This window comes from Protopterus annectens, chromosome 8.part0 (assembly GCF_019279795.1).
Source record: "Protopterus annectens isolate FY-2018-M chromosome 8.part0, PAN1.0, whole genome shotgun sequence".
NCBI classification, from domain to species: Eukaryota; Metazoa; Chordata; order Ceratodontiformes; family Protopteridae; genus Protopterus; species Protopterus annectens.
In genome coordinates, this window is record NC_056741.1 from 973,315,597 (window position 1) to 973,343,096 (window position 27,500).

The window sequence follows — 27,500 nt, forward strand, 5'->3', positions numbered from 1 at the left end:
GTGCTGTTAAGTGAACAACGTTTATGCTCTTCCTAATTTTGGACAATGTCCCTGACTTTGCCTTATATTTTTGTCTGTTCCTCATAGAATTTGTGTTTCTCTGCAAACACATTGAGGACTGCAGTACCTTTATGTGGAGGGATTGGCTACTGATGAATGCAACTTACCCTCTTGTTTGCTCAGCTTATATTTTTGTTTTATAGGACTACTGTTTCTATGAAACAAAGTCAAAAATGTCTGGCCTTTCTAGACTATCCTTGACCTTGCCTATTTTTGATTAGATCCTTATGAATTTATGTTTTTTGCCAAATCACTGAGGACTTAGTCATTAAATGGGATCCCTTTCTCTCATTTACACACACACACACACACACACACACACACACACACACACACACACACACACACACACACACACACACACGCACACACACGCACACACACGCACACACACACACACACACACACACACACACACACACACACACACACTCAACTTTAGTGTGGTCACTTTATTCATCTATAGTTCAATACCAGCAGTTGAAATCACCTTTTTTCAAAAGAAAAAAGTAATTGATACATTCAGTTTATACGTATTCAGTGAAAGTGTACTTATGTAAATACAACAGCCTATTTGAATTTTATGTTCACTTTTATGTTGTTATGAGTCCATCCATAGTCATCTTTTAATATCAGTTAATGAACCATTTACCTTTTGGCTTTCACATTTCATCACTTGTGGCTTAAAATGGAACATCTGCATACATTTGCCATTTCTAGTCTGCATGATTCATTAGGGTCATACTACGACTATGTTAAAAATGACTCATTGAAATGTGAAACAGTGACATTCTGGCCATCTGTTACAACTTAACATCTGCTCATAGATGCAAACAAACTGGTCCTAAATATTCTTTGTATTCTTGCCTAACATTAGCTTCATTGGTGTGCTGTTATATTTTGTATACCTTGCTAATTTTCATGTTTGTTTTAAAAGAAAATAGCTATGTAGGATTATGTTCTAGAATAAATTTATGATGTATACACATTGTAGTTACATGCATATAAATATGTCAAAATCATTAACACATTATACCCAAAATTACAAGCCAGAGGCAACAATTCTAATGTGATTTTGTTTTTCATCTAATGCTTTTTCCTCTTACTATGAACACTTAAACCTCTTTTTCTAAGAATGTCCTTTTGAATTGTCTAAGAAAGTACAGTTGTGAAAGTTAAACTTACCATAACAGTAGATGTTCAAATGTTCAGTGCTGCAGCAGCCGTAGATATATGGGTTATATCCTGCTAAGGATATAACAGTCTGATGAGATGAGCTGACTTAAGGATAATGCTACGAGTAACAAAAAATAAATGTCCACCAAAAGACAAAGGGGATATAGGGAGGAAGCGACTACTGCAGCAGTGAACATTGGAACATCTATTGTTAAGGTAAGTTTGGTTTATATAGCTGTACTGTGTTCTTCATATTGATCACTGCTGCAGTAGCCTTAGTTATCTGGGTTCATTACCATAGCTAACTATATTTGGGTGGAGGAAGGAGAAGGGTCCACGAATCCTCTGGAGAATGGTCCTAGCAAAAACTTTATCTAGACCAAGAGAAGGAATCAACCTTGTAGTGCTTTCTAAAAGTGTATACAGAGGACCAAGTAGCAGCTTCTAGAATACCTCTAAAATCCAACCCTTTCCAAAAAGACATAGCTGAAGCCAAGCTTCTAGTAAAGTTGGGTTTGACCCTGTCTTGAATAGTTTTATCATGGTGAGTATAACAAAAGGTATTAACCTTAGACAATCATTTGGAAATAGCTGCACCACACAATGGAAAATCTAAAATACAAATAAAACCACCAGCTAAAATTCCAACAGCAAAATTTAATAAAACAAATGCTCTGATGTCTCGGCTCTTACAAGCCTTCAAGGGGTATAACATTTTCAAATCACAACCTGTCTAAATACATATACCAATCACACAATTAAACAATTTACACTAATTTCATCACAACTTAATTAATTCATAAAATTAAATAAAACATCTGCAATTGATTTCATTATTCAACCCATTGGGTGACATAGTATTACATTTTAAAATATAAATTGATTCTTTGAATCATTTAGATATAGTCTGTTTTGACACACATTGTCCCTTCATCTTACTTTCACAACAAATGAACAACTGATCCAAAGACCTGAAAGATTTAAGTCTGTCAAGATGGTATCTGAGTTGTCTGTAGACATCCAAAGTATGGAATATCCTTTCTCCCCTCAATCTTAGGTTCAGGAAAAAAAGGGAGATGGATAGTTTGACTTAAAGTAAACTTGAATACCACTTTAAGCATGAAAGGATTAGTTCTCAAAGAAACCCTGTCCTGATGGAAAATGAGGTAGGGTTGACTCACCATAAGAGCTTGCAGCTCAGATGCTCTTCTTGGAGAGGTCAGAGCAGTCAGAAAAACTGATTTCCACATAAGAACTGATTTCCACATAAGAACCTCAAGCAGATCCCTCATCAAATTCTCTAAAGCTAGCTATGAAAACAGAATGGCAGCAGATAGTAAAGACAACCACAAGGCCTTCTATTGTTATGTAAAGAACCTCCTGACAACACCCAGATTTGCTCTGAGCTCCTGCACAATGGTACCTCCTATACCGAGCCAACATATATTGAAAATATACTGGTGGACAGACTCAGTGCTAACTTTACCCCTCCCCCCAAAGGACCAGTCACAAAACCAGTAGATTGCCAGGCACCCAGTATTACTGCTGCACAGGTTAAAACAGCAATGTTCAAGGTCAAGAATATAGCTTCTGTGGGACCTGACAGTATCTCTGGCTGTGTTCTACATGAACTACAGAGTGAACTGGCACCTCACCTGTGTGCCCTGTTCAATCACAGCCTTAACTCAGTATTTGTCCCTACCGAATGGCACACTGCTACAGTCATCCCTCTCCACAAAGGAGGAGTGACTACAGACTCGGGGAACTATCGCCTCATTAACCTGACAAATCTGATATGCAATGCTATGGAACGCATCATCATGGACCTAATAAACAAGGCTATAGGGAATCTCCAAACTCTGGATCCTACACAGTTTGGTTTTGTGAAGTGTAGATCATGCCTGCTCAACTTGGTCGACTTCTTTGAGTCAGTCACCAGAGCTGTGGATGAAGGTAAGGTGGTTCATACAGCCTACCTTGATCTGGCCAAGGTCTTTGATACCATGCCTCACTCTGGAATCACAGATAAACTTGATAAGCTAGGCATCAACCTCTACATCACTAGGTGAGTTGCAAACTGGCTCACAGATAGAAACCACAGTGTGAAAGTAGCTGACTCCAAGTCAGACTGCCGACCAATCATGAGTGGAGTCCCACAGGGTTCGTTCCTGGGTCCTGTCCTGTTTGGTATCTACTTCTCTAAAGTCCAGGCCGGCACAAAGGGACTCTGGCTGACAGAGTTTGCAGATGATTGCAGGTTGGAAGCTATTATTAACTCCCCAATTGATGTTGACATCCTACAGAAAGGCCTCAATGACACCAATGCCTGGTGTCAGAACCATGGCCTTAAGCCCAATGCCAAATAAATGCTTCTTCATCCCCTTTGGGAAAAGCCTGGTTCTTTGAATTACCACATTGATGGTAGTCCACTGAACACAGAAGGCATTATAAGAGATCTGAGAACACAGGTTGACAGCAACCTCTCTTTTGACCACCACATTTCCACTGTGATCAGAAAGTCCTTCTATGTGGCAGATCTCATTACTAAGGGTTTTGCATCCAGGAAGAAATAGGTCATTGTCTCCCTCTACTCTTCCCTCATTAAGCCAGTCATTGATTACAATGCCCCATTTGGAATGTACCTCGCTAGACACCTGCAGCAACTGGAGAAGCCGCAAAAGTACCTCACAAAGAGGATCCTAGGCCTTAAACACTTGTCCTATATGGACAGACTCAAAAAACTCTTAACTATTCTCTGTCTCATTACTTAGAGGCAATCTCTGCTTGACTTACAAAGCCATGTCTGACCCAGCACTGTTAGAAATGCTACATCTAAAGAAATCCCTCCACACCACACACTCCAGAGACTTCAACATTACCACAGTCAACAGAACATGCTGGCAGGACAGGTTCATAACCCAGAGACTGCCCGTGCTATGAAATAGACTTCCCATACATGTCAAGCAGAGCACCTCACTGGCCCTCTTCAAGAGAAATCTTGATGAGTGGATTGGAAATAGAAAATTCACCCCGGGGATCACTCCAGTGGCTCTACTCGACAAAGGCACAAGGAACTAAGGTTGGCTGGCATGATGCCAAGGTAATCCTATGGGCTAGGCTTGTAAAGGCTCCAGGACCATTAGCCTAGTACACACCTGTGAACCTATGAACCTATATAGCAAGTGTGAGCATCTCTAAGTACAAAATTAAGATTCCTAAGGAGGAGCCAGCAGTTTACTTGGAGGCCTCTTATGCAAAATCCCTTTCAAAAAAATGTTGACGTAAGACTGCTTTGAAAGAGGAGGATCCATGGGCAGACATGCTGAAATAGCCAATGAAAGAACCTTATTAATAAAATAAGAAAGTCTATATAAAGGTAACTCACACAAATACTGGCAAACCAGAGAACAACTAGCCCTGAATGGGTGCTGGTTATGTTGTTGGCACCAACTAGAAAACCTTTTCTGTTTGCTAATATATGATTTTCTAGTAGCAGGATTTCTTGCCTCCATTAGTACCTGCTGCATGTCCTTACAAAATAGATGACTAAAAGGAATTAAGACCATCCCATCTAGTCAGTAAGTTGAAGATGATTGATGTCAGAGAGTATCAGACACCCCTGTTCTTGTGCGAGTAGATCCATTCTGTGATAAAGCTTGTGGCAATTTCCCACTGGCCATTTGCAGAAGAAGAGAAAACCATGGTTGCCTGGGCCAGAAGAGAGTCACAACAATGATCTCTGGGGATTCCTTTTGAATCAAAAGTACTCTGAATATTAGTGAAAAGGGTGGAAAGGCATACCAGAACTTTCCTGTCCAAAGAAAAGAAAGGGTTCTGTTTTCCAAGCCTTTTTGCCTTGAGTGCTGTAACATAATTTTGTTAGTTGATTATTCGAAGATGAGGCAAAGAGAACTACTTGAGGAACTCCCCACAGATGGATCAAATCTTGTTAGACCCCCCCACCCCCGATTTTGTTTCCATTTGTGAGTGACTGCCCTGGTCCTGCTTAGCTTGCTTGACACACAGTTTTGCTCTGATGGAATGTAGTATGTCCATAGAGTGATATTGTTCTTTGAAGTTATTTTTTAAGTGAACATGACTAGTCTGCAAAAGGGTACAACCTGGTTCCCCCTTGCTTGTTGATGTACTTCATGTCTGTGATATTGTATGTAACCACTTGAAGAAGTCACAGTGACCAAAGATGGTTCAGACAGTTGAGAGCATTGGTCAAATCAAGCATCTCCTTAATATTTATGTGCTTGTATTTGTCCTTTGTGTTCCATACCTGCTGCATTTTTATCCCTCCAGAAACTGCTCCCCAAGCAAAGAAAGAAGCGACTGTGGTGACTGACTGCTGTGGAGCAGGGGAAGGGAAGGGGAGACCTGGATTTAAGGAAGTCTGTTGTCTCCACCAAAAAAACTTTTCTTCTGATAAATCACAGCAATTGGATCTGAAAATATATAGGGTGATGATGCTGGGACCAAAGAGATTTCAGATACCACTGTATTTTTCTCATGTGGAGTGTTGCCAGGGGTTCCATGACAGTCATAGATGCCATGAAATCCAAAATCCTGAGTTATTCCCTTGCAGTGACTGAAGTGAAAGTGGAAAGTGGAAATCCTTAGAAATAAATCCAGTTAAAGATATATTTTTTCCTGTGTAAAAAAAGCTTTTTGAACTGCGGTGTCTAGTTGACATCCCAGGAACATAATCCTGTGTGAGGGAGTCATGGAAGACTTTTGAATGTTCTCTTGGAATCCCAGCTTGTGCAAGTCATCTCTCACCCAAGAGTTAGACTCCTGGCATTTTGAAAAAGACTCTACAAAGATAAACAAGTCATCCAAATATGGAAAAAATGTGTTTACACTGTAGCTGGCAATGAGCTAGAATTGGAGATGGACACTTTGTGCACACTCTTGGCACAGTGGATAATTCAAAGGGTAGTAAAGAGAACTGATAATGTGATCCAGACACACAAAACCTTTAGAAATGACTGAAGTCTGGATGAATAGGGATGTGGTGATATGCATCTTTTAAGTCTAGTGTTACCAGGAAATGTTAAAGAGGAAGAAGAGTTAACAAAGTTCTGAAGTGACATTGTTTTGAATTTGGGTACTATCACAAACAGAATTAGAAAATAACGATTCAGAACTGATCTCTAAGCATTTGCTTTCTTTCTTTGATACTGGGAACATCTCTGAATAAACATCTTCCCCATCTGGGAAGGAAGAACTGGTTGTATCACTCATTTGGACAACAAATGGATTCCACCTGTGTTCCTGATTGACATGGCCATTGGGTGCTGACTTGTCAAAACATGGGCTAATTTCTTGGCTAGGATTGAAAGAGCCTCAAGGCCAATAGCCTAGTAACTTCCTATGATCCTATGATCCTATGATGTGATGAAAAAAACGGTGGAATTTAAACAGTCTTATCAGTAGGATGAGGAATCTGTCACCCTGTTGAATGATTTTCAGAACCCATTTGTCTGAAACAATCTGTTGCCAGAGAGCAAATGGAGATTTAGACTTTCAGGAAGAGAAAAGTGGCCAGAGTGGGAGGGAGATCAAAAGGACTCTTAAATAGTCATTCAGACTTGTTGAACTTTCCTTGATTTTGAGAGGTTTGACTTCTTTCTTTTTGGAACCCCTTTGCTACTTTCTCACTTTCTCTTAAAAGTCTGTTTACCTAAATTCTGTTGAGACTGTATATTCTGTTTTTTTTTTGACAAAATTGGATGGGGAAAAAGAAAATCCCTTGGACAATTTGAAAAAGGGTTGAAAAGTATTTGAGATTCCCTGCATCATTTTGGCCCTTTCTTCACACTTTTTGACCATCGCTGCAGCTGAGAGGCTGGTGGCTGAATCTCTGTCTAAGGCAGAATATGAAATCTCATTTTTAAATCATCTGGGTGCTTCTGAGAATACAGCTAAGTGAACCTCCTTAAAACAATGCCACGGCCAAAGCCCTGGAAGAAGTATCACCAGTATCATACACACTCTGCTAACAATGAGTAGTAACCTGTGCAACAGAAGAAACTGAGTTAAATAAGCCTGCCAATTTAAAAATTCTGAAAACCAGTACTGCAGAAGTATGCACTTTTTCTCATAACTATCAATAATTTTGCCATCCTTATTGGAAAGAGTAGGACTGGAATTAACTAAGTGCTTAACAACAGAGGAGTCAAGTAAGGTTACAGCTGCTGGGTCAGGTTTGGGAACAGTATATACAAATTTTAAATCTGAGAAACTTTATACATCCTATTTGCCTTTTTAGGGACAGCTGGTTTACTGTCTGGAAAATTACAGGCAGTAAGACACACATCCTCTAAAGCAGCAGGAATGGATGTAGTTTTTGGAAAAGCCTTCTGTAACAATTCGTAGTATTTTCAAAAAGACTGAGAAATCTCAGTGTTCTTCCAATGAAAACACTGGAACCTTCTAGCAATAGTCTCAGAGAAAGAGAGCCCCCACAGGAAGAATAAGAAAATGAGCTCTCGTATGTGTCTGAATCAGAAATCAGAGGACAAAACCCTGAATCCATCCGGTATCTTACTGTTCAAATTCAGAATCTTGAATCTCATTGAATCTCTTCAGGAAAAGAGGCAACCTTATTTCTTTTACCAGATACTGCTCTAACAGAAGGATCAATAGCCTGAATCAATCCCTGTGTCAGTCCCAGTAAACTACTCCTATCCAAAGAAATGTGTGGAGAAGAAGATCTATGTCTGGTTTTCTGTTTCTTTTTGACAGAAAAAAAAATTGAGCCAACCATGTTACTAATAGCAGCAGCTGCTCCCCCCTGCCCCCTGGATGGGCACAGCTTTCTGAGGTAACAGGGAAACCTTCCCTGCTCCCTCTCCAGGACCAACAACAGTGGCTGTCCCTTGCCCATTGAGGGACTCCAACAGCTGTAGAAGACATGGCTAACCTCCGGTCCATAGTGGCTGTAGTAGCTACACCAGAGGGATTCATGATAAAAGACGAGTGGTCTGAATCAATCAGCTGCAGATGAGGCAAATTGCTAGCCTGATATGGTGGCAAATGCAGTTTGATTAACTTTTTCTTTTCATGACTGGAATAAGGACCGATCAAGGAACTGATAATATGTTCCATGGTCAAGCAGAAAATGGTGTTTCTTTCCCAGGAAAGACAAGGAGCAAATGCTACTACCAGTCCAAAAAGTTACTCTTTTGATAGAAAAAAAACACAGTAAAGAGCACTTTCAAAGTATACAGCAGCCCCAAAACAGGAAATTAAATACAGTTTCTCCACAGAAAACATATTATCAGTTAGTTTACACTACTTAAAAACTGACAGAAATAAAACGAGTGCTCCATTTAAAAATACATTACAGTGTTGAGGCAGTCTGTTAAAACACAGCACTCCTAGCTTTAAAATAGCTTTACTGATGAAAAAAGTAATAAAACATTAATAAATAAAAGAAAATGGACTCCCACCCTGAAAGGAACTTATCTGCCCAGTAAAGGAAAGCACAAGCCAACCACTGATCCTTGAGAGCCTCAAAGGAGTGTACTGTTTGGTGGCAGGAAAGCTCTGAAGGGCTTCTTGTCCAAATTTGTCTTTTAGTCAGCTCAGCTTGAGCTGCTCAATAGTTTGGGTGTATGGAAGGTGCCCTGAAGCTTTGGAAGCTGGATGGCTGCTATATGCTTGGTAGGATACAACCCAAATAGCTAAGGCTACTGCAGCAGTGATCAGTATGAAGAATATCTACAAAGTAATAGTGTTCGGCTTTCTTTGAGATGCTTTTGAGACAGCTGCCTGTGAAAGAGTAGAATTGCGTAACAGCTTGGGATTTTGTTCATCATGAGGTATCTAGACTGAGATTTAAGTCCTTTTTAAAGCAAACCTTTGCAAATTTCTTTATTTGGTACTTCCAACAAAGTAATTTAGTAAATGGAGAAGTCATACCAACTATACAAAAGAAATAAGAAAATAAGTTGGTTTCCCTTTTTAAAATCAAGACACAGGCCATAAACCACTTTTCTCTGCTAACGGCTGTATATAATGAAAATTGAAAAGAATCAGCTAAAGCAAAATTACTGACATTTGTCTCAAAGGATACTTGGCCTAGATTTGCTGGCTCAATGATACAGAGAAATAGAGCTGTAACTGTGATTACTCAGGATCAGATAGACACAGTGACCAAAATGGAGGTGGAGTGAATAGGCTGAGTTGGGCCTCAAGCCAGCTCTTTTTGTGTAGGAGATGGTGTAGGGTTTTACAGTCACTGGGACACTGTCTAGCAAAGCATGAAAGAGTCTGATGTTTCCACAGACATGCACAGGAGTGGGCTGAGATGTGTACAGTGTCATGAAGGAGCATGATGTTTCCACAGACATGCACAGTAGTGAGCTGAGATGTGTACAGTGTCATGAAAGACTGCTATTTCCACAGACATGCACAGGAGTCGGCTGAGATGTGAACAGTGTCATGATGGAGCATGATGTTTCCACAGACATGCACAGTAGTGAACTGAGATGTGTACAGTGTCATGAAAGACTATGCTGTTTCCACAGACATGCACAGGAGTGGGCTGAGATGTGTACAGTGTCATGATGGAGCAAGATGTTTCCACAGACATGCACAGTAGTGGGGTGAGATGTGTACACTGTCATGAAAGACTATGATGTTTCCACAGACATGCACAAGAGTGGGGTGAGATGTGTACAGTGTCATGAAAGACTATGATGTTTCCACAGACATGCACAGGAGTGGGCTGAGATGTGTACAGTGTCATAAAGGAGCATGATGTTTCCACAGACATGCACAGGAGTGGGGTGTGATGTGTACAGTGTCATTACATGCCATTCCTCCTAGGCTTAGTGATCTTCTGTTGCATCCAAGTTCATGCTGCTTTGCTCAATTATAAAGGTCCTTCTCCCAGTTGCTGTACAGTGTCACTAAGTAATTGTGGCAGTTTAGTGGTGGAGGTAAGGTCCCCTAAATAAATCAATTAAAAACAACAGTAAATAAACAAATAAACTAGCTCATCAAACCCCTCACCCCATCATTCTCCCACTTGTCTTCCAAAAAACTTGAATATTGTCACTGTCAACCTCTGTTGCATTTGTAACAAAATTACAGAATTATATGTCTGGATATCACAGTATAATCCTGATATTCTTGCCGTTACAGAATCCTGGTATAAGCCGAACATTAAAGATGCTGAACTACTCCTTTCAGGCTACAGTATCAGCATTGCTGATAGGCCCCACAAGAAAGGTGGAGGGGTAGCTTTAATTTACCCAAGTTCATACAGTCTCTATCACTATTCAGGCTTAAACAAGGAAGCCAACCATTCTTGCAATAGCTCCACTAGAAACTGCAACATTATTCAATAACTACTTCATAGAACGAATTACCTCCCAAACTAAAAACTCTTCATCCCCATCCAGTGCTTTTACCACCTCCTCAATAAAAGCCACTCCTACTAATTCAGCAAACAACAGGCTAGTCCACAACCAACATTCTCCATATACCATACTCACTACCACTTCCTTTAATCCCTCACCCCCACCAGCACATCATCCTAATTAATCCTCTACGTTCATTGATCACAGTTTTCACTTAGGACCTGCCTCCACATCATTGACAAATAAATAAATAAAATAAACTGCTATTTAAACTCAAACTTTGCTCCACTGCAGTTGACAGCCTCCCACCTGACTACCTTGAGATAGCCACCAATGCCAAAGCATAATCTGTCTCTGTCCTTACCAACAGATCAAATCTATTACATCTTATAAGCCCTCACATTAGAAAAAATCCTATATTATCCCTCTTCATAAAAGAGGCATCCCGACTGTTGTCTGTAACTTTTGGCCTATTGCAATATTATCACATCTGTCAAAAATTCTTGAAAGAAGTATTCATAAGCAAGTCCTCCACTACCCTTTACAAGAACACCTTTTAATATCCACCCAACATGGGTTACACCCAACATACAGTACAACTACTGCCCTCCTGTCATTCATAGACACCATAAACAAATGTAGGGCCTTGTGTAAACTTGTTTCGTCCTTATTCCTTGACCGGTCAAAAGCCTTTGATACAGTTTCTCACCCTAAACTCCTGTATAATCTGTGTCAACTTGGACTATCCCCCTTTTCACTACTTTGGTTCAATAGCTATTTACCTAACCGGCTTCAGCCTGCAAAATGGCAGAATAGTCTCTCTCCATTACTCAAATGGTGTACCCCAAGACTCTATTCTTGGTTCCCTCTTCTTTATTATCTTTATCAATGACCTCTGTACTTGCACAGATCCAGCCTCTCTTATACAATATGTTGATGATTGTATGCTTTTATATATATCTAATAACTTGCCTCACCTCCTCCATATCAGGCAAGAAGCATTTTCCTCAGTTGAGAAATGGATCCGTAATGCCCATCTACTACTCAACCCTAAAAAAAAAAAAAAAACAAAGTTACTGCTATGTTTCCCCCAAATCACACACTTGATAAAGCAAATTTTAAATCTTTTCACTAAACAAAACTGAAATTGAAGTAGTCTCCCATACAATAGTTCTCCGAGTGATTATAGATGATAACATTAAATGTAACCTATATATTCAAAATAAAATAAATAAAAAGACTCACCAAAAATTATGAACGCTCTACAGGCTTAACATTTTCCTTAAGAACACCACCAAAACCACTCTTACCACTGCCTTCCTTATCCATCTCTCTTATATGATGCACCCATCCAAACTAACCTTCAGGCTACAGTTGAAAATAAGCTGAGAGCATGCTATACATGACTTGGACAGAGTCGCACCATTTAGTAGAAGAAACTGAGAGAATTAAATCCTGCAGTAAATAATGAAGCTTGTTAATAACTGGGCCAGTTTCCAAAAAACAAGTTCTCTGTGTAAGTGACTTACTCGGGTATAAGTCTGCTCTGATTCTGAAAGACTCTTCTTCTCAGTGTAAGTGACTTACTTTGATGCAAGGCCTGTTTATAAACAGGTTTAGAATGGGATCCAGATTCCAAAAGACCTGCTCTTGGAGTAAATAACTTACTCTGAGAATAAGTTTTAGACCAGGTCTTATGGAACCTGTCCCACTGTGAAGCATGGCTTAAACTGCCTAATAAATGAAATAGGGGATTTACTTTTAATTATGATTTTTAATTCTCATTTATTTACTAATTGGGTTAGTGACTTGTGTACAAATGAGTATATAGAAATAAAATAAGTGTGTATGAAGAGTGTAGACTAATAGGTCAGCTTTTTAAAGGTCTGTTAAGTAACTGCAGAGGATGAAAAAAATGTGCTGGTGCAGAGGCAAGAAATATACTTCACACACAGGATTAATCTGTGCACTCTGGATGTAGAATTCTTAACCACTGAGCTATCACGCTGATATTTTCTACACTAAATCTGTCTGCCTATTAGGGAGAAGAACTCCATGCAAGCTTAATGTTAAGTATATGCTATAACGATCTTATGGTGCATTGCCACTGATTTTTAACCATGTCTGTATCCCATTATACATCAGACTGAATTCATATCACTACTAAAGTTCACATACTCCCCGCACTTAACAAATGACATTTCTTGTAACAGTAGAATTGCATTAAAACACAATAAAAAGTGACATTTCCTTTCATTATCAAGCATCCATAGCTGAACTTACGGTCATGTAATACTGATAAGCTATTAAAAAGAAAATAATAAAACATAGCATTGGATTTGTTATTTTTTTATTTAATTTCAATACACTGCCCTGAAAATGTACTCTTATTCATGATTATTATCCAGATGCTCTTCAAGTCCGGTTACAAATAAGAGTTTTCCGTTTCCATTGTATAGTCAAAAATGTGTAGCATTTTAAAAATCAAACACCTTATATAAATTAAAGACTTACTTTTCAAAGAGTTAAAATATTAACAAATGTGTTTTTATTCATTGCCTTTCCTATTAGAAATCAGCAGGAACTAACATGGAAAGGGATATACATAGATAATTTAGAAGCAACATTCACCTGAAATAAACTAATGTGTAAAGCCATGTCACCTCTTGAATTTGTTTTATGAATTCAGTCTCCACTGTTACTTTTCACTAAATGTACTGTCTTGTAAGAATGTGTTAAAACCATGCCTTTTAAGAGACCCTCAAAAGCCTCTGACACAAAACCCTAATTATGAATAATACCCATTTTGCACATTTCATAAATCTTATCCATTGTATGAAGTATGGAAACAGCATAATAAGAAAAAAAGATTAATAGCTTCTGAAATTAAGTACAGATGATTCAAGAATTTTATCCTAGCCTTTACAGCAAAATTCTAAGAGTCAAAATATTTGTAATAAAGTAAATTATGATAAAAATAGGCATAAAGCATAATGTTCTGCTGTGTAGAAATATTCTTATAGATTCTCTTTCATTAAAATAATGAGTCTACGATAAACCTGGTGTCTAGCAGCTGTAATGAAATTCTGTAAACTGGCTTCCATGAATATTAGCCTTTAATTTCGTTGTTTCCATGTCACCTACCCCAACAAGAAATTTTAATTATTAAGTAAAACATTGTTATTATAAATAGTGAACCTAGTTATATTGCACAGCAGTTCATGTAACAATTACTTTTGGTAGTTTCATTCAGTATGATATGAAAAAAGTCCATCACTTAGAATATAATTCCAGAGAAAGTAATGACATTGGTGCATAGAAGCATCAGTTGATCATATGATACAAGCAAAATAATGCTTATTTAACAGACTTGTCTTTCACATCAGAATTGCAGTAGCAGGCAGTAGTGATATAGTGGTATATTGGTAAACTGAAAGTATTGTCCTCACCAGCTACAGATACAGGGGATTTAGATCAGTTCTAACTACAAAAATATTACTTTACAGAATGTAATTATGTAATTTGGAGTGCTAGAATGTGTTTTCAGAGTGGTAAATGTAAAGGAAAATAGCCAACTCAAAATGTATGAGATGTTTGAAAGGGATACGTGACTTAACTGAGGGGGATACTGTTGGATAGTGGTGGAGCAAGTGTGGCAGATGAAACAGTCTGACTCCCTGTAATGTATATGTTGTATTTAGATATGAAAGATTCAAAAGTCATATTGTGGTCTCTAGATATATGATCTATGGACTGATAATTGCTCTGACACTTGAATTATACATGTGGTTTTTTTTTCTATCACTTCGTGTTTCTGTTTTCTACATCAGCCAGGTGGCCATCTGTTAGATGCTGTTAACCTATAGTTGCCACATTCATTCCAACAATGGAGAGACTTTGAGGAAAATTAGGAAATCACTGCCTTTTAGCAGCTAGGGGACAGGTACGCTTCCTCTTAATCTCTTACTAAGTTTGATCATATAAGAATACAAGACCCTCAATGCCCCAAATTATATCTTTCTTATGTTTTTACTACAAAAGAGTGGTTCTGTACACTCTTTCAAAATTAACAGCTCACACTTGCTTCCTCAACATTTTCTGCAGTAATAATAACAATTCTCACCCACCACCCCATCCTAGAGGAAAACAGCCTAAAGTAATGTTCTCCATAACCATGATCAGCTACACTCTACCTTGCCTGCTTTTCAAAAACAGCTCTTTGGCAGCAGAAGCATAGTGTATTGGGATGTTGCTGCACATGTTAAAATCACATTTAGATGTGGGTGTAGGTCCTTCTGTTTGCTGCCTTCTGTATGCGATTCAACTGCAATAAAGCTGTACTGAGACCTCCCTCCTGAACACAGCATAATGGGAAATAGGATCAGTCATGTTTGCACACAAGTATACAGGGAAAGAGAAAATTAGGAAGGAAAATACAATAAAAAGCTACAATTAAATCAAATAATCATTATGGAAGGTTGTTATTTAATTCCCTCCAATACAGCTCTGGAATTTTGCACTCTAACTTCCAATGTGCAGTGCCTAAGCTTTTAGATAATTTATGATGTGAAATTGTTCTATCTTGCCTTCATTCTCACTGATGGGTTCGAAGCCGATCCTCGGCTCCATCTCGGCCAAATGCAAAAGCTCAAGGTCTTCAAACAGCTTGAGGCCTACTCCCCATCCCATGATGCACTGGTGCTTCCCTCAGATCTCGTTTGCCACTGCCACAGATTGGGCAATTCACCAGCTCTGGCCAGTGAAAGTTTGATTTTTTTCTCTTAAAATTCTTAAAATTACTATATTGTTAGTTAGAACTTGGTTAGTTAGGTAAACTGATAATTTGTATACCCTTTAGCACTTCATGTTTCTGCTAGTGTGCTCTTTTTTCTGTTAGTTCTTCCTGACCTGTTTGAAGGCCTTTTGTTAAACTCCCCGTTTTCCTTTACTAGAGTGTTAGTAGTTAGGTAGTTCAAATAGTAGTTAAAACTGTTATTCAGAGTGTTTATTCTACAGCTTAGGAAAATAGTAGCTAGAACTTTTTGTTACTGTGCAGAGTGTTTGTGGTATAGGTAGCTGTCTGTGTGATTATATAGATATTTAAATTTGCTCATAGTATTGTGTGTTATTACTATTTTTTTATTATAGCCTGTTTAAGTTAGAAGGCAACATTTTTTTGTTATAAGCTCAATTAACTTAGAGAGCTCTTTACTGTGTGTTTGTGTGATTGGGTGAAGATGTCTCAAGATAAAGACAAGGAGGCTAAACAGTCTAAGTCAGGTTTAAGAAATTCCCTAAATGTGGACAGAAAATGTCCATTACTGATGGACACCCAGAGTGAGTGTATTGTTTAGGGGAATTACATTTACGGGAAATATGCTCCATATGTCATTCATTTAGTTCCCGAGTATTACAAGAAAGGAGCTTGATTAAATCTTCCTTTCAGGAATCATTGGAGCAAGGTCATACAGATTATACCAAGCCATTTAAACCTTCAAAAACTTCTTCCACTACTGGATTGTTGGAGCCAGCAAAATCCTCATCATCCAGTAAGTCAAAATCTGATAGACCTTCAACCTCAGCGCCACTGACCTCGGAGCTGACGGTTATTACTGTGAAGAGCCAGTCCCCGGTATTAGAGCTGGTATCTCCCATTTAGAAATCTCCAATTTTACAATCTGTAGCTTCTTCAGTTCCATCCTCTTGGTCCTCAAGAAGCTTATCAGACATGGATGTGGATCGTGTGGTGCAGAAGCTTCTGCAGACAGCGGCGTTGGCCAAGCTCTTGAGAGTGCCGACCCCTCAGGCTTCAGAACTGTCTAACCCTCCTCCCCCCATATCTGTTCCTCCTCTGATCCGAATGGAGGTTTCAGAGTCGGAGTGCTTGGAACTGATGATAGTGGTGCCGTTGGTGCTGAGACCTGCTCTAGGACTTCTGATCTGTCTACTCAGACTGCTTTGGTGCCAACTGAAGAGTCTAGGAGCTGACACTCTCCGGTCGGGTCTGGGGAGGATAGTCAAACCGACCTTTCAGGACCGACTTTGCCTCTTGGGGCTTCAGCATGGGTGAGTTTGGCTCCTACCTCTGGCTCAGAGCCTACCATCTTGATGCCGAGGGAATCAACTGTATCTTTGGATCCAGGACTTCTACACATCGGAGCCGGGGGGCCTTTGATGCCATGAGGAGAGCATTGTCCCCTCAGACAACCACTTCATTAGGACCAGCAGCTTCTCCCCCTAAAGTGCCAGTGTCTACTTCATCATCTGAGATTCCACAAAAGTGTAGAGACCCAGAGCCTCAGGAAGCTTCATTGGGTGATTCCTGCTCTTCTGAGACCTCACCAGAAGCTCCCACTGAGGAGGTCCTTCGGAAGAGGCTATGCAAGAGGAAGCATCTGGACTCTCCTCAGGAATCCGTCACTTTAGACACTGACTTGGATGATTCAGAAGGTTCTCCATGGTCACCCTTAGAAGATATCTCCTTCACACATATCTTAGAGATTCTCAAAAAAAGGCGTGATTGGCAGTCTATCAAACCTACTGATGACGAGTCAGTCTACCTGAAGGCTTTCGGGTCTCAGCCCTCCACCTCTTGGGTGTCTCTGCCTTTCAACAAACTCATGGATTTGGTTAGTTGAAAGGCGTGGGAGTCTCCAGATACAGTGGAACCTGTCCCTAGGAGGCCAAATAAGTTTATTACCTCACCACAAGACAAGGCTTTTCTCACCAAGGGAGTCCATGTTGATGCCATGGTGGTGGCAACAGCCACCAAGAAGGAGTTATCCAAAACTCCGATGTCGGTCCATCCACCAAATAAAGATTTGAGAGTTATGGACAGATATGGAAAGCACATGGTTACTTCAGCGACCTTTGCTGTTAGGTCACTGAATTATCTCACACATTTTATTAGATTGCAAAGAGATCTCCTAAAAGAGCTAGGAGATGCTCTACAGGGTTCAGTAGCTGCGGGGGTCTCAGATAAAATATCTTCACAGCTCTTTACCCTCAATTCCCTAACAAATTCGTCCATGCGTCTGCTTTCATATGCAGCTGATGGAGCGAGTAGAGCAGCGGGTACAGGAATTGCTTTTAGGAGACATTCCTGGATGGGCTTATGTTCTTTTGTGGAGCCCTTTAAGTCATCCTTTATCAACACCCCTTCCGATGGCTCATCCCTTTTTGGACCCAAGGTGAAAGAAATGCTTACCAGGTGTGAACAAGATGGAAAGACTCTGTCATCGGAGTCCATTTTCCACTCCTACCAGACCCTACCCCAAAGGTCAGAAAGGAGGAAAGATGTGGTTCCGTAAAACTTAAGAGCCTTTCAGGACATATGTGGTGAAACCCCCTCTAGAAGCAGTGGAGGGAGTAATAATGGAAGACACCATCCATGCAGCAGAGGGGGTCTGCAGAACCAGGGTGACAGAGATCAATTCTTTAGGAAGCCCTATCAACGCTCCTGAGAGGAGACCCCACCCCGTCCATCTTATCTTTGTACCTAGATGCCTGGCTAAAAATAACAAAAGACAGCTGGGTACAAAGCATCATATTCAGAGGTTGCTCTATTCCCTTTTCTACCCTACCTCCCAGATGTTCCACCCAGTCACAGGGAACAAGCAACCATAGAAGTTCAAAGGTTGCTACAAAAGTGAGTCATCCAGCTGGTCCCCATAGACCAGATAGGATCCGGAACTTACTCAAAATTCTTTTTAGTTTCAGAGAAAACAGGGGACTGGAGGTCCATTTTGGATCTTAGCAGGTTAAACAAATCTGTGAAAAAGACAAAGTTCCGGATGTTACGCTGCAGTTGATACTTCCTTTTCTAGGAGATGTGCTCGATAGATCTCCAGGATGCGTACTACCACATAAAAATGGACAGACCATCCAGACATCACCTGGGCTTTCGGCTGGGGACCAGTCACTACAAATTTCGAGCACTGCGCTTTGGTTTCACAACAGCCCCCAGAGTGTTCACCAAATGCATGGCAGTAGTCATGGCTCACCTGAGATGTTTGGGATTCCAGGTGTTTCCATACTTAGATGACTGGCTCCTAAATGCCACCACCAGGCATCAGCTCATTCAAACAAGGGACACTACTATGAATCTATGCTGTCAGTTGGGGATTACCATAAATTTAGAAAAATCTGCCTTATTGCCATTGCAACATACCGTTTTTATAGGAGCAGATCTGGACACCACCACAATGACCTTAAGACTTCCATCAGAAAGGGTTTGTGCTCTTTGGCAACAGGTTCTAGTCCTTCTCTCAAAAGAAAAAGCTCCATCTTCTACGGTTCTCAAATTGCTGGTTACATAGGTGGCAGAAATCATTCCAATTCCACTTGCCTGATGCATATGTGGATGCTTCAATTGCTCCTGTTCACCCACTGGTCCTTTCAGGAACTCCCAATGTCGCATCATATTATACTTATGAATTCATGCAAGATGGACCTCCAGTGGTGGCTGACATCACAGTGTGTAACAATAGGACATCCCTTTGTTCTACCCAACCCAATTGCCATAGTGACCATGGATGCTTCCGTGATAGAGTGGGGGTCATTATCAGGGAAGAATAGCCCAAGGCACATGGAAAGAACATGAGGCTCACCTGCATATCAACATCCTAGAGATGAGAGCTGTACCTCTAGTGTTGCAGTCCTTTCAAGACTCTCTTCCTATGGGGACTGTTGCAATCCAGACAGACAACATGTCAATAGTGTGGTACATAAACAAACAAGGAGGAACCAAATCCTACCCCCTATGTCGAGAAGCCTTGAAGAGTATGGCTATGGGCAAAGTCTACCCAGCACTTTCTAATAGCAATGCACATCCCGGGGAAGTCCAATGTGATAGCAGACAAGCTGAGCAGGGCAATTCTGTTGTCTCACAAGTGGTCCCTAAAGAAAGAAGTGGCGGAAGACATATTCCGCATATGGGGTCAGCCTTACTGTGACCTTTTTGCCACATCCACAAATACAAAATGCAGCAGCTACTTTGCCCTAATCCCCCCACCAGAGGAAGCCCCAAGGGATGCACTTGTTCACAATTGGCCCCCAGGTCTCCTTTATGCTTTTCCACCATTGCGTCTGATACACAAAGTTTTACAGAAAGCCAGTGTTCTGGGAAGGACCATAATTCTGATAGCCCCCTGTTGGCCTCACCAGATTTGGTTCCCCTTTCTTCGGCCTATTGGCAGAACCATGAATCCTGGACCAAGTTCCAGACCTCCTGATTCCCTCATCGGGGACTCTTCACCCATCCCTTCGGTCACTCAAATTGACAGCTTGGCTGCTCCAATTCCAAACATAGAGAGGCTTCAGAATCTTTCATCTGCAGCGCAGCATATATTGACATCCTGTCACAAATTATCCACTAGAAAGCTATATCTAAACAAATGGAAGAGCTTTTCAATACGGGCATTACAAAATCATATTGATCCTTATTTAGCCCATTAGCTTCTGTTTCGGAATTTTTGACAAAACTATTTAATGAGGGAGCAGCTCCTGCAACTATTCGAGTCCAATTGGCTGCGATCTCAAATTTCCATCTTGGTGAGGATGGGTCTAATATCATGTCTAATAGACTTTCGAAGGCTTTTCTCAAAGGCAAGATACATTTAATACCACCCATAAAATCTCCTCTTTCCTTGTGGAATCTAAATTTTGTACTATCATAAATAATTCTATCACCATTTGAACCAGCCTCTCCGTGTGACCAAAAGTGTATCACATGGAAAGCCATCTTTCTAGTAGCTATTACTTCTGCTCAGAGGGTTTCAGAGTTACAGGCCTTGTCCATAAAACCCTCTTACATGATTTTTCATAATGATAGAGTATCTCTACAGACAAACCCTTCATTTTTACCCAAGGTATGCTCAGAAACAAATCTCAGTCTGTCTATAGAATTGCCTGTATTCTTCCCCAAGTATGGCAGTGAGGCAGAGTATATGTTACACAAGCTTGATATTCACAGGCAGCTATGCTTCTATTTGGACAGGACCAAGGATTTCAGGAAAACGGATCAACTCTTTGTTTCCTTCTCAGATTCCAAGAAGGGTGCTCCTGTTGGGAAAACCACTTTATCAAAATGGTTATCAGACTGCATTTCCTTTACTTACAGTTCAGTGAATTCGCCATTACAAGACAAGATAAAGGCCCACTCAACAAGAGCAGTATCCACTTCCTCAGCCTTTTCTGCCAAATTACCAATAAATACAATTTGTGCAGCAGCCACTTGATCAAGGTCTCATACCTTTATCACTCATTACAAAGAGGAGAGGGCCTCCAGGGACAGGACTTCCTTTGGTTCCACTGTCCAGAAGAATATACTCCCATGAGCCACCCAAGAAGATGGTGCTTGGGATGCTATCCCATCAGTGAGAATGAAGGCAAGATAGAACAACTTCACATAAAGAAGTTATGTACTCACCATAATGTTCCATGTGAGTTGTTCATCTTGCCTTTTCCTCACATTTCAAACAGATGATCACGTCTCTGGAACCATAGTGGATACTAAAGAATTGTTAATGGGAAACTTCAGCACAAACTGTTATTATACTGATGGTATTCTTTAGATTCTAGGTCTTAATCTGGATTTTTATAAATCACAGTAAACAAGTAACTATTGAGTTTGTAATGTTTTGTAAACAACGTTTGATATTTCAGCAATCACTCATGGTATATACATACCATCAGAACCATTTTGTTTATCCAGCTGAGAGCTTTTATATGAGGGTAAGCAGTTCTGTGTTCTGTCTGTGCAACTTGTTTGTCGATTTATTTAAAAAACATACAAATTTTGACAATATTACGGGAGAAGCAGTTAATATCTCTTAATCTGCAGTAGACATAGGCCAGGTATTAATACAGTTGTATTTGCCATTATGTATGCATTAAGATGAAATCTTTTAATACTTTGTATGTAGCATGGTTTTGGAATTGTTAATGCAAATATAAACAAGCGATATTTGACGCCTAGAGGAGTCAGTAGGATGTAACTGCAGAAACACCTGGAGGCATCTCTCATCTGTAATGAGTTAAATAAGCCTACTCTGAGTACAGAGTTAAGGGCAATTAAAATAGGCCTATTCTAAATAGTTTAAAAATGAATAAAAACATTTTAGAAAACAATATATGCAGCCTAACAGAATGGGAGAGATCCTGCATTTAAGTTAAGGGATGGTGTGTTCCATTCCGATTGCAAGATTCAAAACAAGGATATGTAGAGACTTTATACTATATTTGTGGGTGAGCGTGTTTGTGTGTGTGTGTTTTGCTGCTGTGTGTCTTGCACACATATAATTTCCAGCAACCTTCATAAAATGATATTGTAATGGTCAAGTGTTGTTGTTTAGTCTCACTTCTCTAACTTTTTTATGGGGAATATAAGTTTAGTACACATATGATGCCTGACATTCCTTAATGATTGAATGTAGACATATGTATTGCCAAATCATGGCTAGACAGGATAATGGATCACCCCCTCCAAGTCATTCCAGAATCCAATTACTTGGCTATTTCTCCCCAGTTACCATAAACACTTTAGAAACCTCAGTGTGCCTACTGTTTTCTGCTTTACTTCTACAATAATTATTTGGATTTAATTTAAAACTTTTATTTCAGATTTTATAGCACAAACACAGATAAGACATTTGCTAAACAAAGCAATATAGTGTCACAATGAAAACAGACTTAGCATTAAAACTTCTCTGCCCTTGAAATTCACATTCATTGAAGCAGCATTGAAACCCACATACAAGGAAATACATCTGGCCAAAGCAGATAAAGTTTACCTTTGGGTTGTTTTCACATCACAAGCCCCTTACACACATTTTTAGGACCATGCACACATGCATATGTTCTTTGAGTCACCTCTTGATTGTATTAAATTATATTCCTTATATAATGCACCACTTGTTAGAGTGTGCTTTAAATTTGTAGTTTTGAATATTTTTCCACTAAGCAATAAAACTAAATGTATGAACCAATAATGGTAAAACTGCCCAATTAAGAACATTTCATCAGTAAAAGTCTACTTAAACTTCTGTCGTTACAATCCAACAGCATCAATCAATATGGACAATCTCATCAGAAGAATCTGTACATATGTGTAATTAATGAAGAGGATGCTGATAGCAAACAACTTTATATTTCAGTGTTTCATCTACATATTCAGTGCCTTCTGCCCTTCAAGAATAAATTGCTTATGTTACATTAAATAAATGATAAGCTGATAATATTGCAATAGGGGATAGATGGAAAACTGACAACAGGTTCATAGTTACTAGGCATCTCGTCCAATGCAGGACATACTCAGGACTGCAACACCCAACCCTCCTCCCACTTAAATTACAGCACAGTGTTAGCAATCCATCTACATGCTGTGGGAGTAGAACTCGCACCCTGCTGCTTCAAAAGCAAGTATGCTACCTGTTTCACTACCAACAGTGCTTTTAAACTTTTTACACAATAGTGATACCATTTGCTAAACAACAGTTGCATATTGTAAACAGAGTTAACATGAGCAGCACTAAATGTATCTTCCCTTGAAGCTCTTGGTTCCTTATAAAATTCTCTTGACATTCAGTTTCTTTTAAAATGCGCTTGATGCGCAACCTTGTTGCACAATAAATCTGGAAATCTGCACAAAGCCAAACTTAATGGGTGGGTGGGTGGGGACAAAGGCCCAATACTAGGTACACATTTTAAATATCTCTTGTATAATTTTACAAGGTTGCTAGAATAAAAGGTTTTGTGTTACCATGCATTTTCTGAATGATATGAAGACTGAAACTTAAATGGCTGTCATTATTTAATTAATTCACTCCTCAATGATTTGCCAGAAAACTACATGTTTTATGAGGAAGAGACCTAAGATCTGAGGCAGAAATCTGGACAGTTGAGATCAAGGCACTCAGCTCCTTGGAACCCAAGCTTTTTTTAACATCTTGGTGGTTGGGGTAAAGGATTCAGGTGCTTGCTTCCTGTGCCTAAGGTACAGGGTTTGAAACTGAATAATTAACCATCAGTTGTTATTCCTATTTGCAGCATTTCACACACACATACACACACACACACACACACACACACACACACACACACACACACACACACACACACACACAAAACTTACTTTCTGAGGATGAAGCTGCCTTTCATGAGCAGAAATCCATCCAGGAGTGCATTTACATGCATTCCATGGTAGAAGCCCTACATGAATGGAATGTTAAATTTTGCATGTGGAAAGGAAGAATGGTCTGTGTGACAATGCATGCACAGATGCAAGAGGCATGTGCTACCAGATGCAGAGAAGAATGCCCTTAAAAACACTTGTATTTTAAAAAAGCAAGTCTGGCAGTCTTTCAGCAAGCAGATCCCCTCCCAGCCAGCAGGACCCCCTCAAAGCTAGTGGGCCCGAGGCAACTGCCTTGGTCACCTAGTGCTGGATCTGATTTGGACATAGGTAACTGTCAGGCACAAATTGAGCTTGATAAATTGCCTAGCAGTATAGAATTATTGTACATATTTTTTTTTTGTCATACAGGAAAAAAGATATTAATTCCCTTGTATTCCCATGCCAACAAAACAGTGCCTGTAAAAAAATGCACTAGGAAAAGAGCAGAATCTGAGGCCCCATCCATGTTCATATCCACACACACATCAAAATGTAGAGATGCAGGAAATAAGGTGGTACTACAGGCCCATTGCCTGCACTGCTTATGAGTCTTAGCTGTCCAAGGTGCCAATCATCCCTTCCATGACCATGCTTCAGCTGAAATATTCAGTGATGTAAATATGGTGAGTGATCAGTACTACAGCTATGAATGGTCTGTTGCAGGGATATAGACATGATCCATGCTGCTGCCCACTGAGCAGAAGTCTTGGCCCAGGAATAGAGAGCAGCTGATGGACATTTAGGCAGATCTGCAAAGGCCCCAGAGAGTTTCAACTGAAGGTACTCCAGGCATGTAGTCCTAATTCATAGTATTAGCAGCTGCAACTTCTCCTTAACATGTAGTTAGTATAATGTTCATTAAATCTAACTGCTGGTGTACAGGTACACTATGGATCCAAGTTCCATGCCCATGTATGGCCAGGGTTGTTATGATAATATACTCTAGGCAGCCAGAGATGATCAAGACCTCATGTAGAATTTAAGTACTGCTGGACAGGCTAAATGACCATGAGCTTCAAGTTTATAGAGATTACTTTTACTTTTTTGTAACTACAAAATGGAGTAGTAAGTAGATGTGACTCGCTACATGGATGCTACCTTAACAAATACTCAACAAGCGGTATATTTTATATTCACAACTTACCTGTCAACCTCTGAATACAATAAAACAGGCCAAAACAAAAAATAATAGGGAGGACAAAATTAAGGGCAGATTTTAGTTGTTGCTCATATAAATTTAGAAAGTTGCTAGAGTAATGCATTTTTGGAAGGATGTGAAGTCTGAAACTCAGGTCTAGCCATCCATCCTCAACCCCTTTTTCCCATTTTGCACATGGGTTCAGGGTGTCACTTCATCTTGAGAAAATGTTTACACTGCTGAGTGGCTAGCTCTGCCACTGTCTGAAACTCAAATGTCTGTCATTATTTAATGAATTCAGTCCTCAATGATTTGCCCCAAAACCACAAATTTTATGAAAAATACACCAAAAATATAAGCCAAAAATCTGGACATTCTGTAAAAATTTGGACAGTTGATATGTATAGGTATGATTCTTGAGTGAAAACCTTGCCAAAATTGCTAAGTAGTAGAGAAATCCATATTGCCACAGATCTTGCAAAGAACCAAAAAAGCCTATGTTCAGTACTTGAATTACTCCATTTAAGTCTTGTTTTGCCAAAGATGGGTGACACCACAGTAAAGTCAAATGAGTCAGAAACTCAAAAAAAAATCCTTTTATTTTTCTATGTACCAAAATTAGGACAACTTAGTCTCTTGTAGTTTATTGATATATCTCATTGATATAATCTTTTTATAGTATAAAACAAAGGTAATCCAGAAAGCTTGAGTCTGGTCTGTTATCACACCTGTGACCCAGAAGGTGAAAGGACTAACAAGAAGCAGAGTACAAAGTAATAGCCCAGATAAATTCAATTTAGCTAGCAGATCTAGGAGACTCTCTCTGACTCCCTCCCTGTGGGAGGAATAAAGATGCCTTGTTGAAGTTTTAAGTAGTTTATTCAGTTAAGTAGGTAGCTGGATAACTGTTCTTGCTCAGAACACTTTTTTTGTTTTCAGTCTAAAAAATTGCTGTCTTGTATTCACTCATTTGACAGTTCACTCAATAATGAAACAATGATATCTATCTATCTATCTATCTATCTATCTATCTATCTATATATATATGTGTGTGTGTGTATTGTGTATGACTGAATTGCCCTAATGTCAAATTTAAAACACATCAAAATAAGTTTGATAATAGACATATGTCAAAATTAATGCTTCCATTCATTTTACTGATTGTTGTGCAGCATTATTATATTCTTACTAATTGTAATTTTAGTGTGAATTTCTCAGGATTGTTATGTTGATGGCCCACAGGAGGGTATTTTAACATGTTTGAAAACTTGAACTCAGAATGATAGGCTTTGACATTTGCCACCCCCCCTCCCAAAAAAAAAAAAAGTCTAATAGCACCAAACACATTTTTCATTATATGGCTATTACAAAGGAGTTAAAGTATCTCAAAAGTTTTTAACATTCCACCAAGAAAACTTATATATATATATATATATATATATATATATATATATATATATATATATATATATATATATATATTCCTTTCTTAATTAATGAAACATCTTCTTCCAAGCAAGTCATGTATTCAAACTGTGGGTCATGTGTGTTTCAATCTTTATAACAATTTTATAAATCCATGCATTTATAGGTTCATAAGTATTCTCAGGCTTCTGAGTTTTATGATTTTTACCTTGCTAGTACCCTTCCTCAGTAGCACTTCCACACATGGGAGTCATGTTTAATATGTACTCATGGGACAAGATATCATGGGCTAGGTTTCTTCTTTCTGTAGTCATGTGTGATTTCTAGACTGTAGATGAAATCAGGAAGCTCTAATTTCTTCTTTCCGCTGTACAAAGAAACTTAGATCATTTCATAATAACTGTATCCTCCTGTTCCTTACATATTGCTATCCTAACAGTAAAGTTAATATGAAGGAATACAATAAAAAAGAGCTTAGATTTAAAGCACCACTGACTTACAGTCTTTCTCTCTGTCATATAAGTACATATGTGTGTGCGCGTGTGTGTGTGTGTGTGTGTGTGTGTGTGTGTGTGCGCACTCGCGTGTTTGTGTGTGTGTGAATATATATATATATATATATATATATATATATATATATATATATATATATATATATATATATATATACATGTGTGTGTGTGTTTGTGAATATATATATATATATATATATATGTGTGTGTGTGTGTGTGTGTGTGTGTGTGTGTGTGTGTGTGTCTATAGATAGATAAATACATATACAAATACACACACACGCACACACACACACACGCACACACACACACACACACACACACACACACACACACACACACACACACACACACACACACACACACACACACACACACACACACACACACACACACACGCGCCAGCACCAGGCTTCCAAATTTCCCCAGCCAAAATGTATTTCATATCCTCATGAATTACTTCATAGTTGCCTCAAATTAAAGATAAATATTCCAAACTAAGAAAAATACTTTAACACTTCTCTTTTCTTAAATATAATACTTAAAGTGAAGAGTCACCACATAACAATAAAGATAAAAAGCACTCAGACAGCTGTTGTTCGCCACAGCACAGCATACCACATAGGAGAAATGATAAA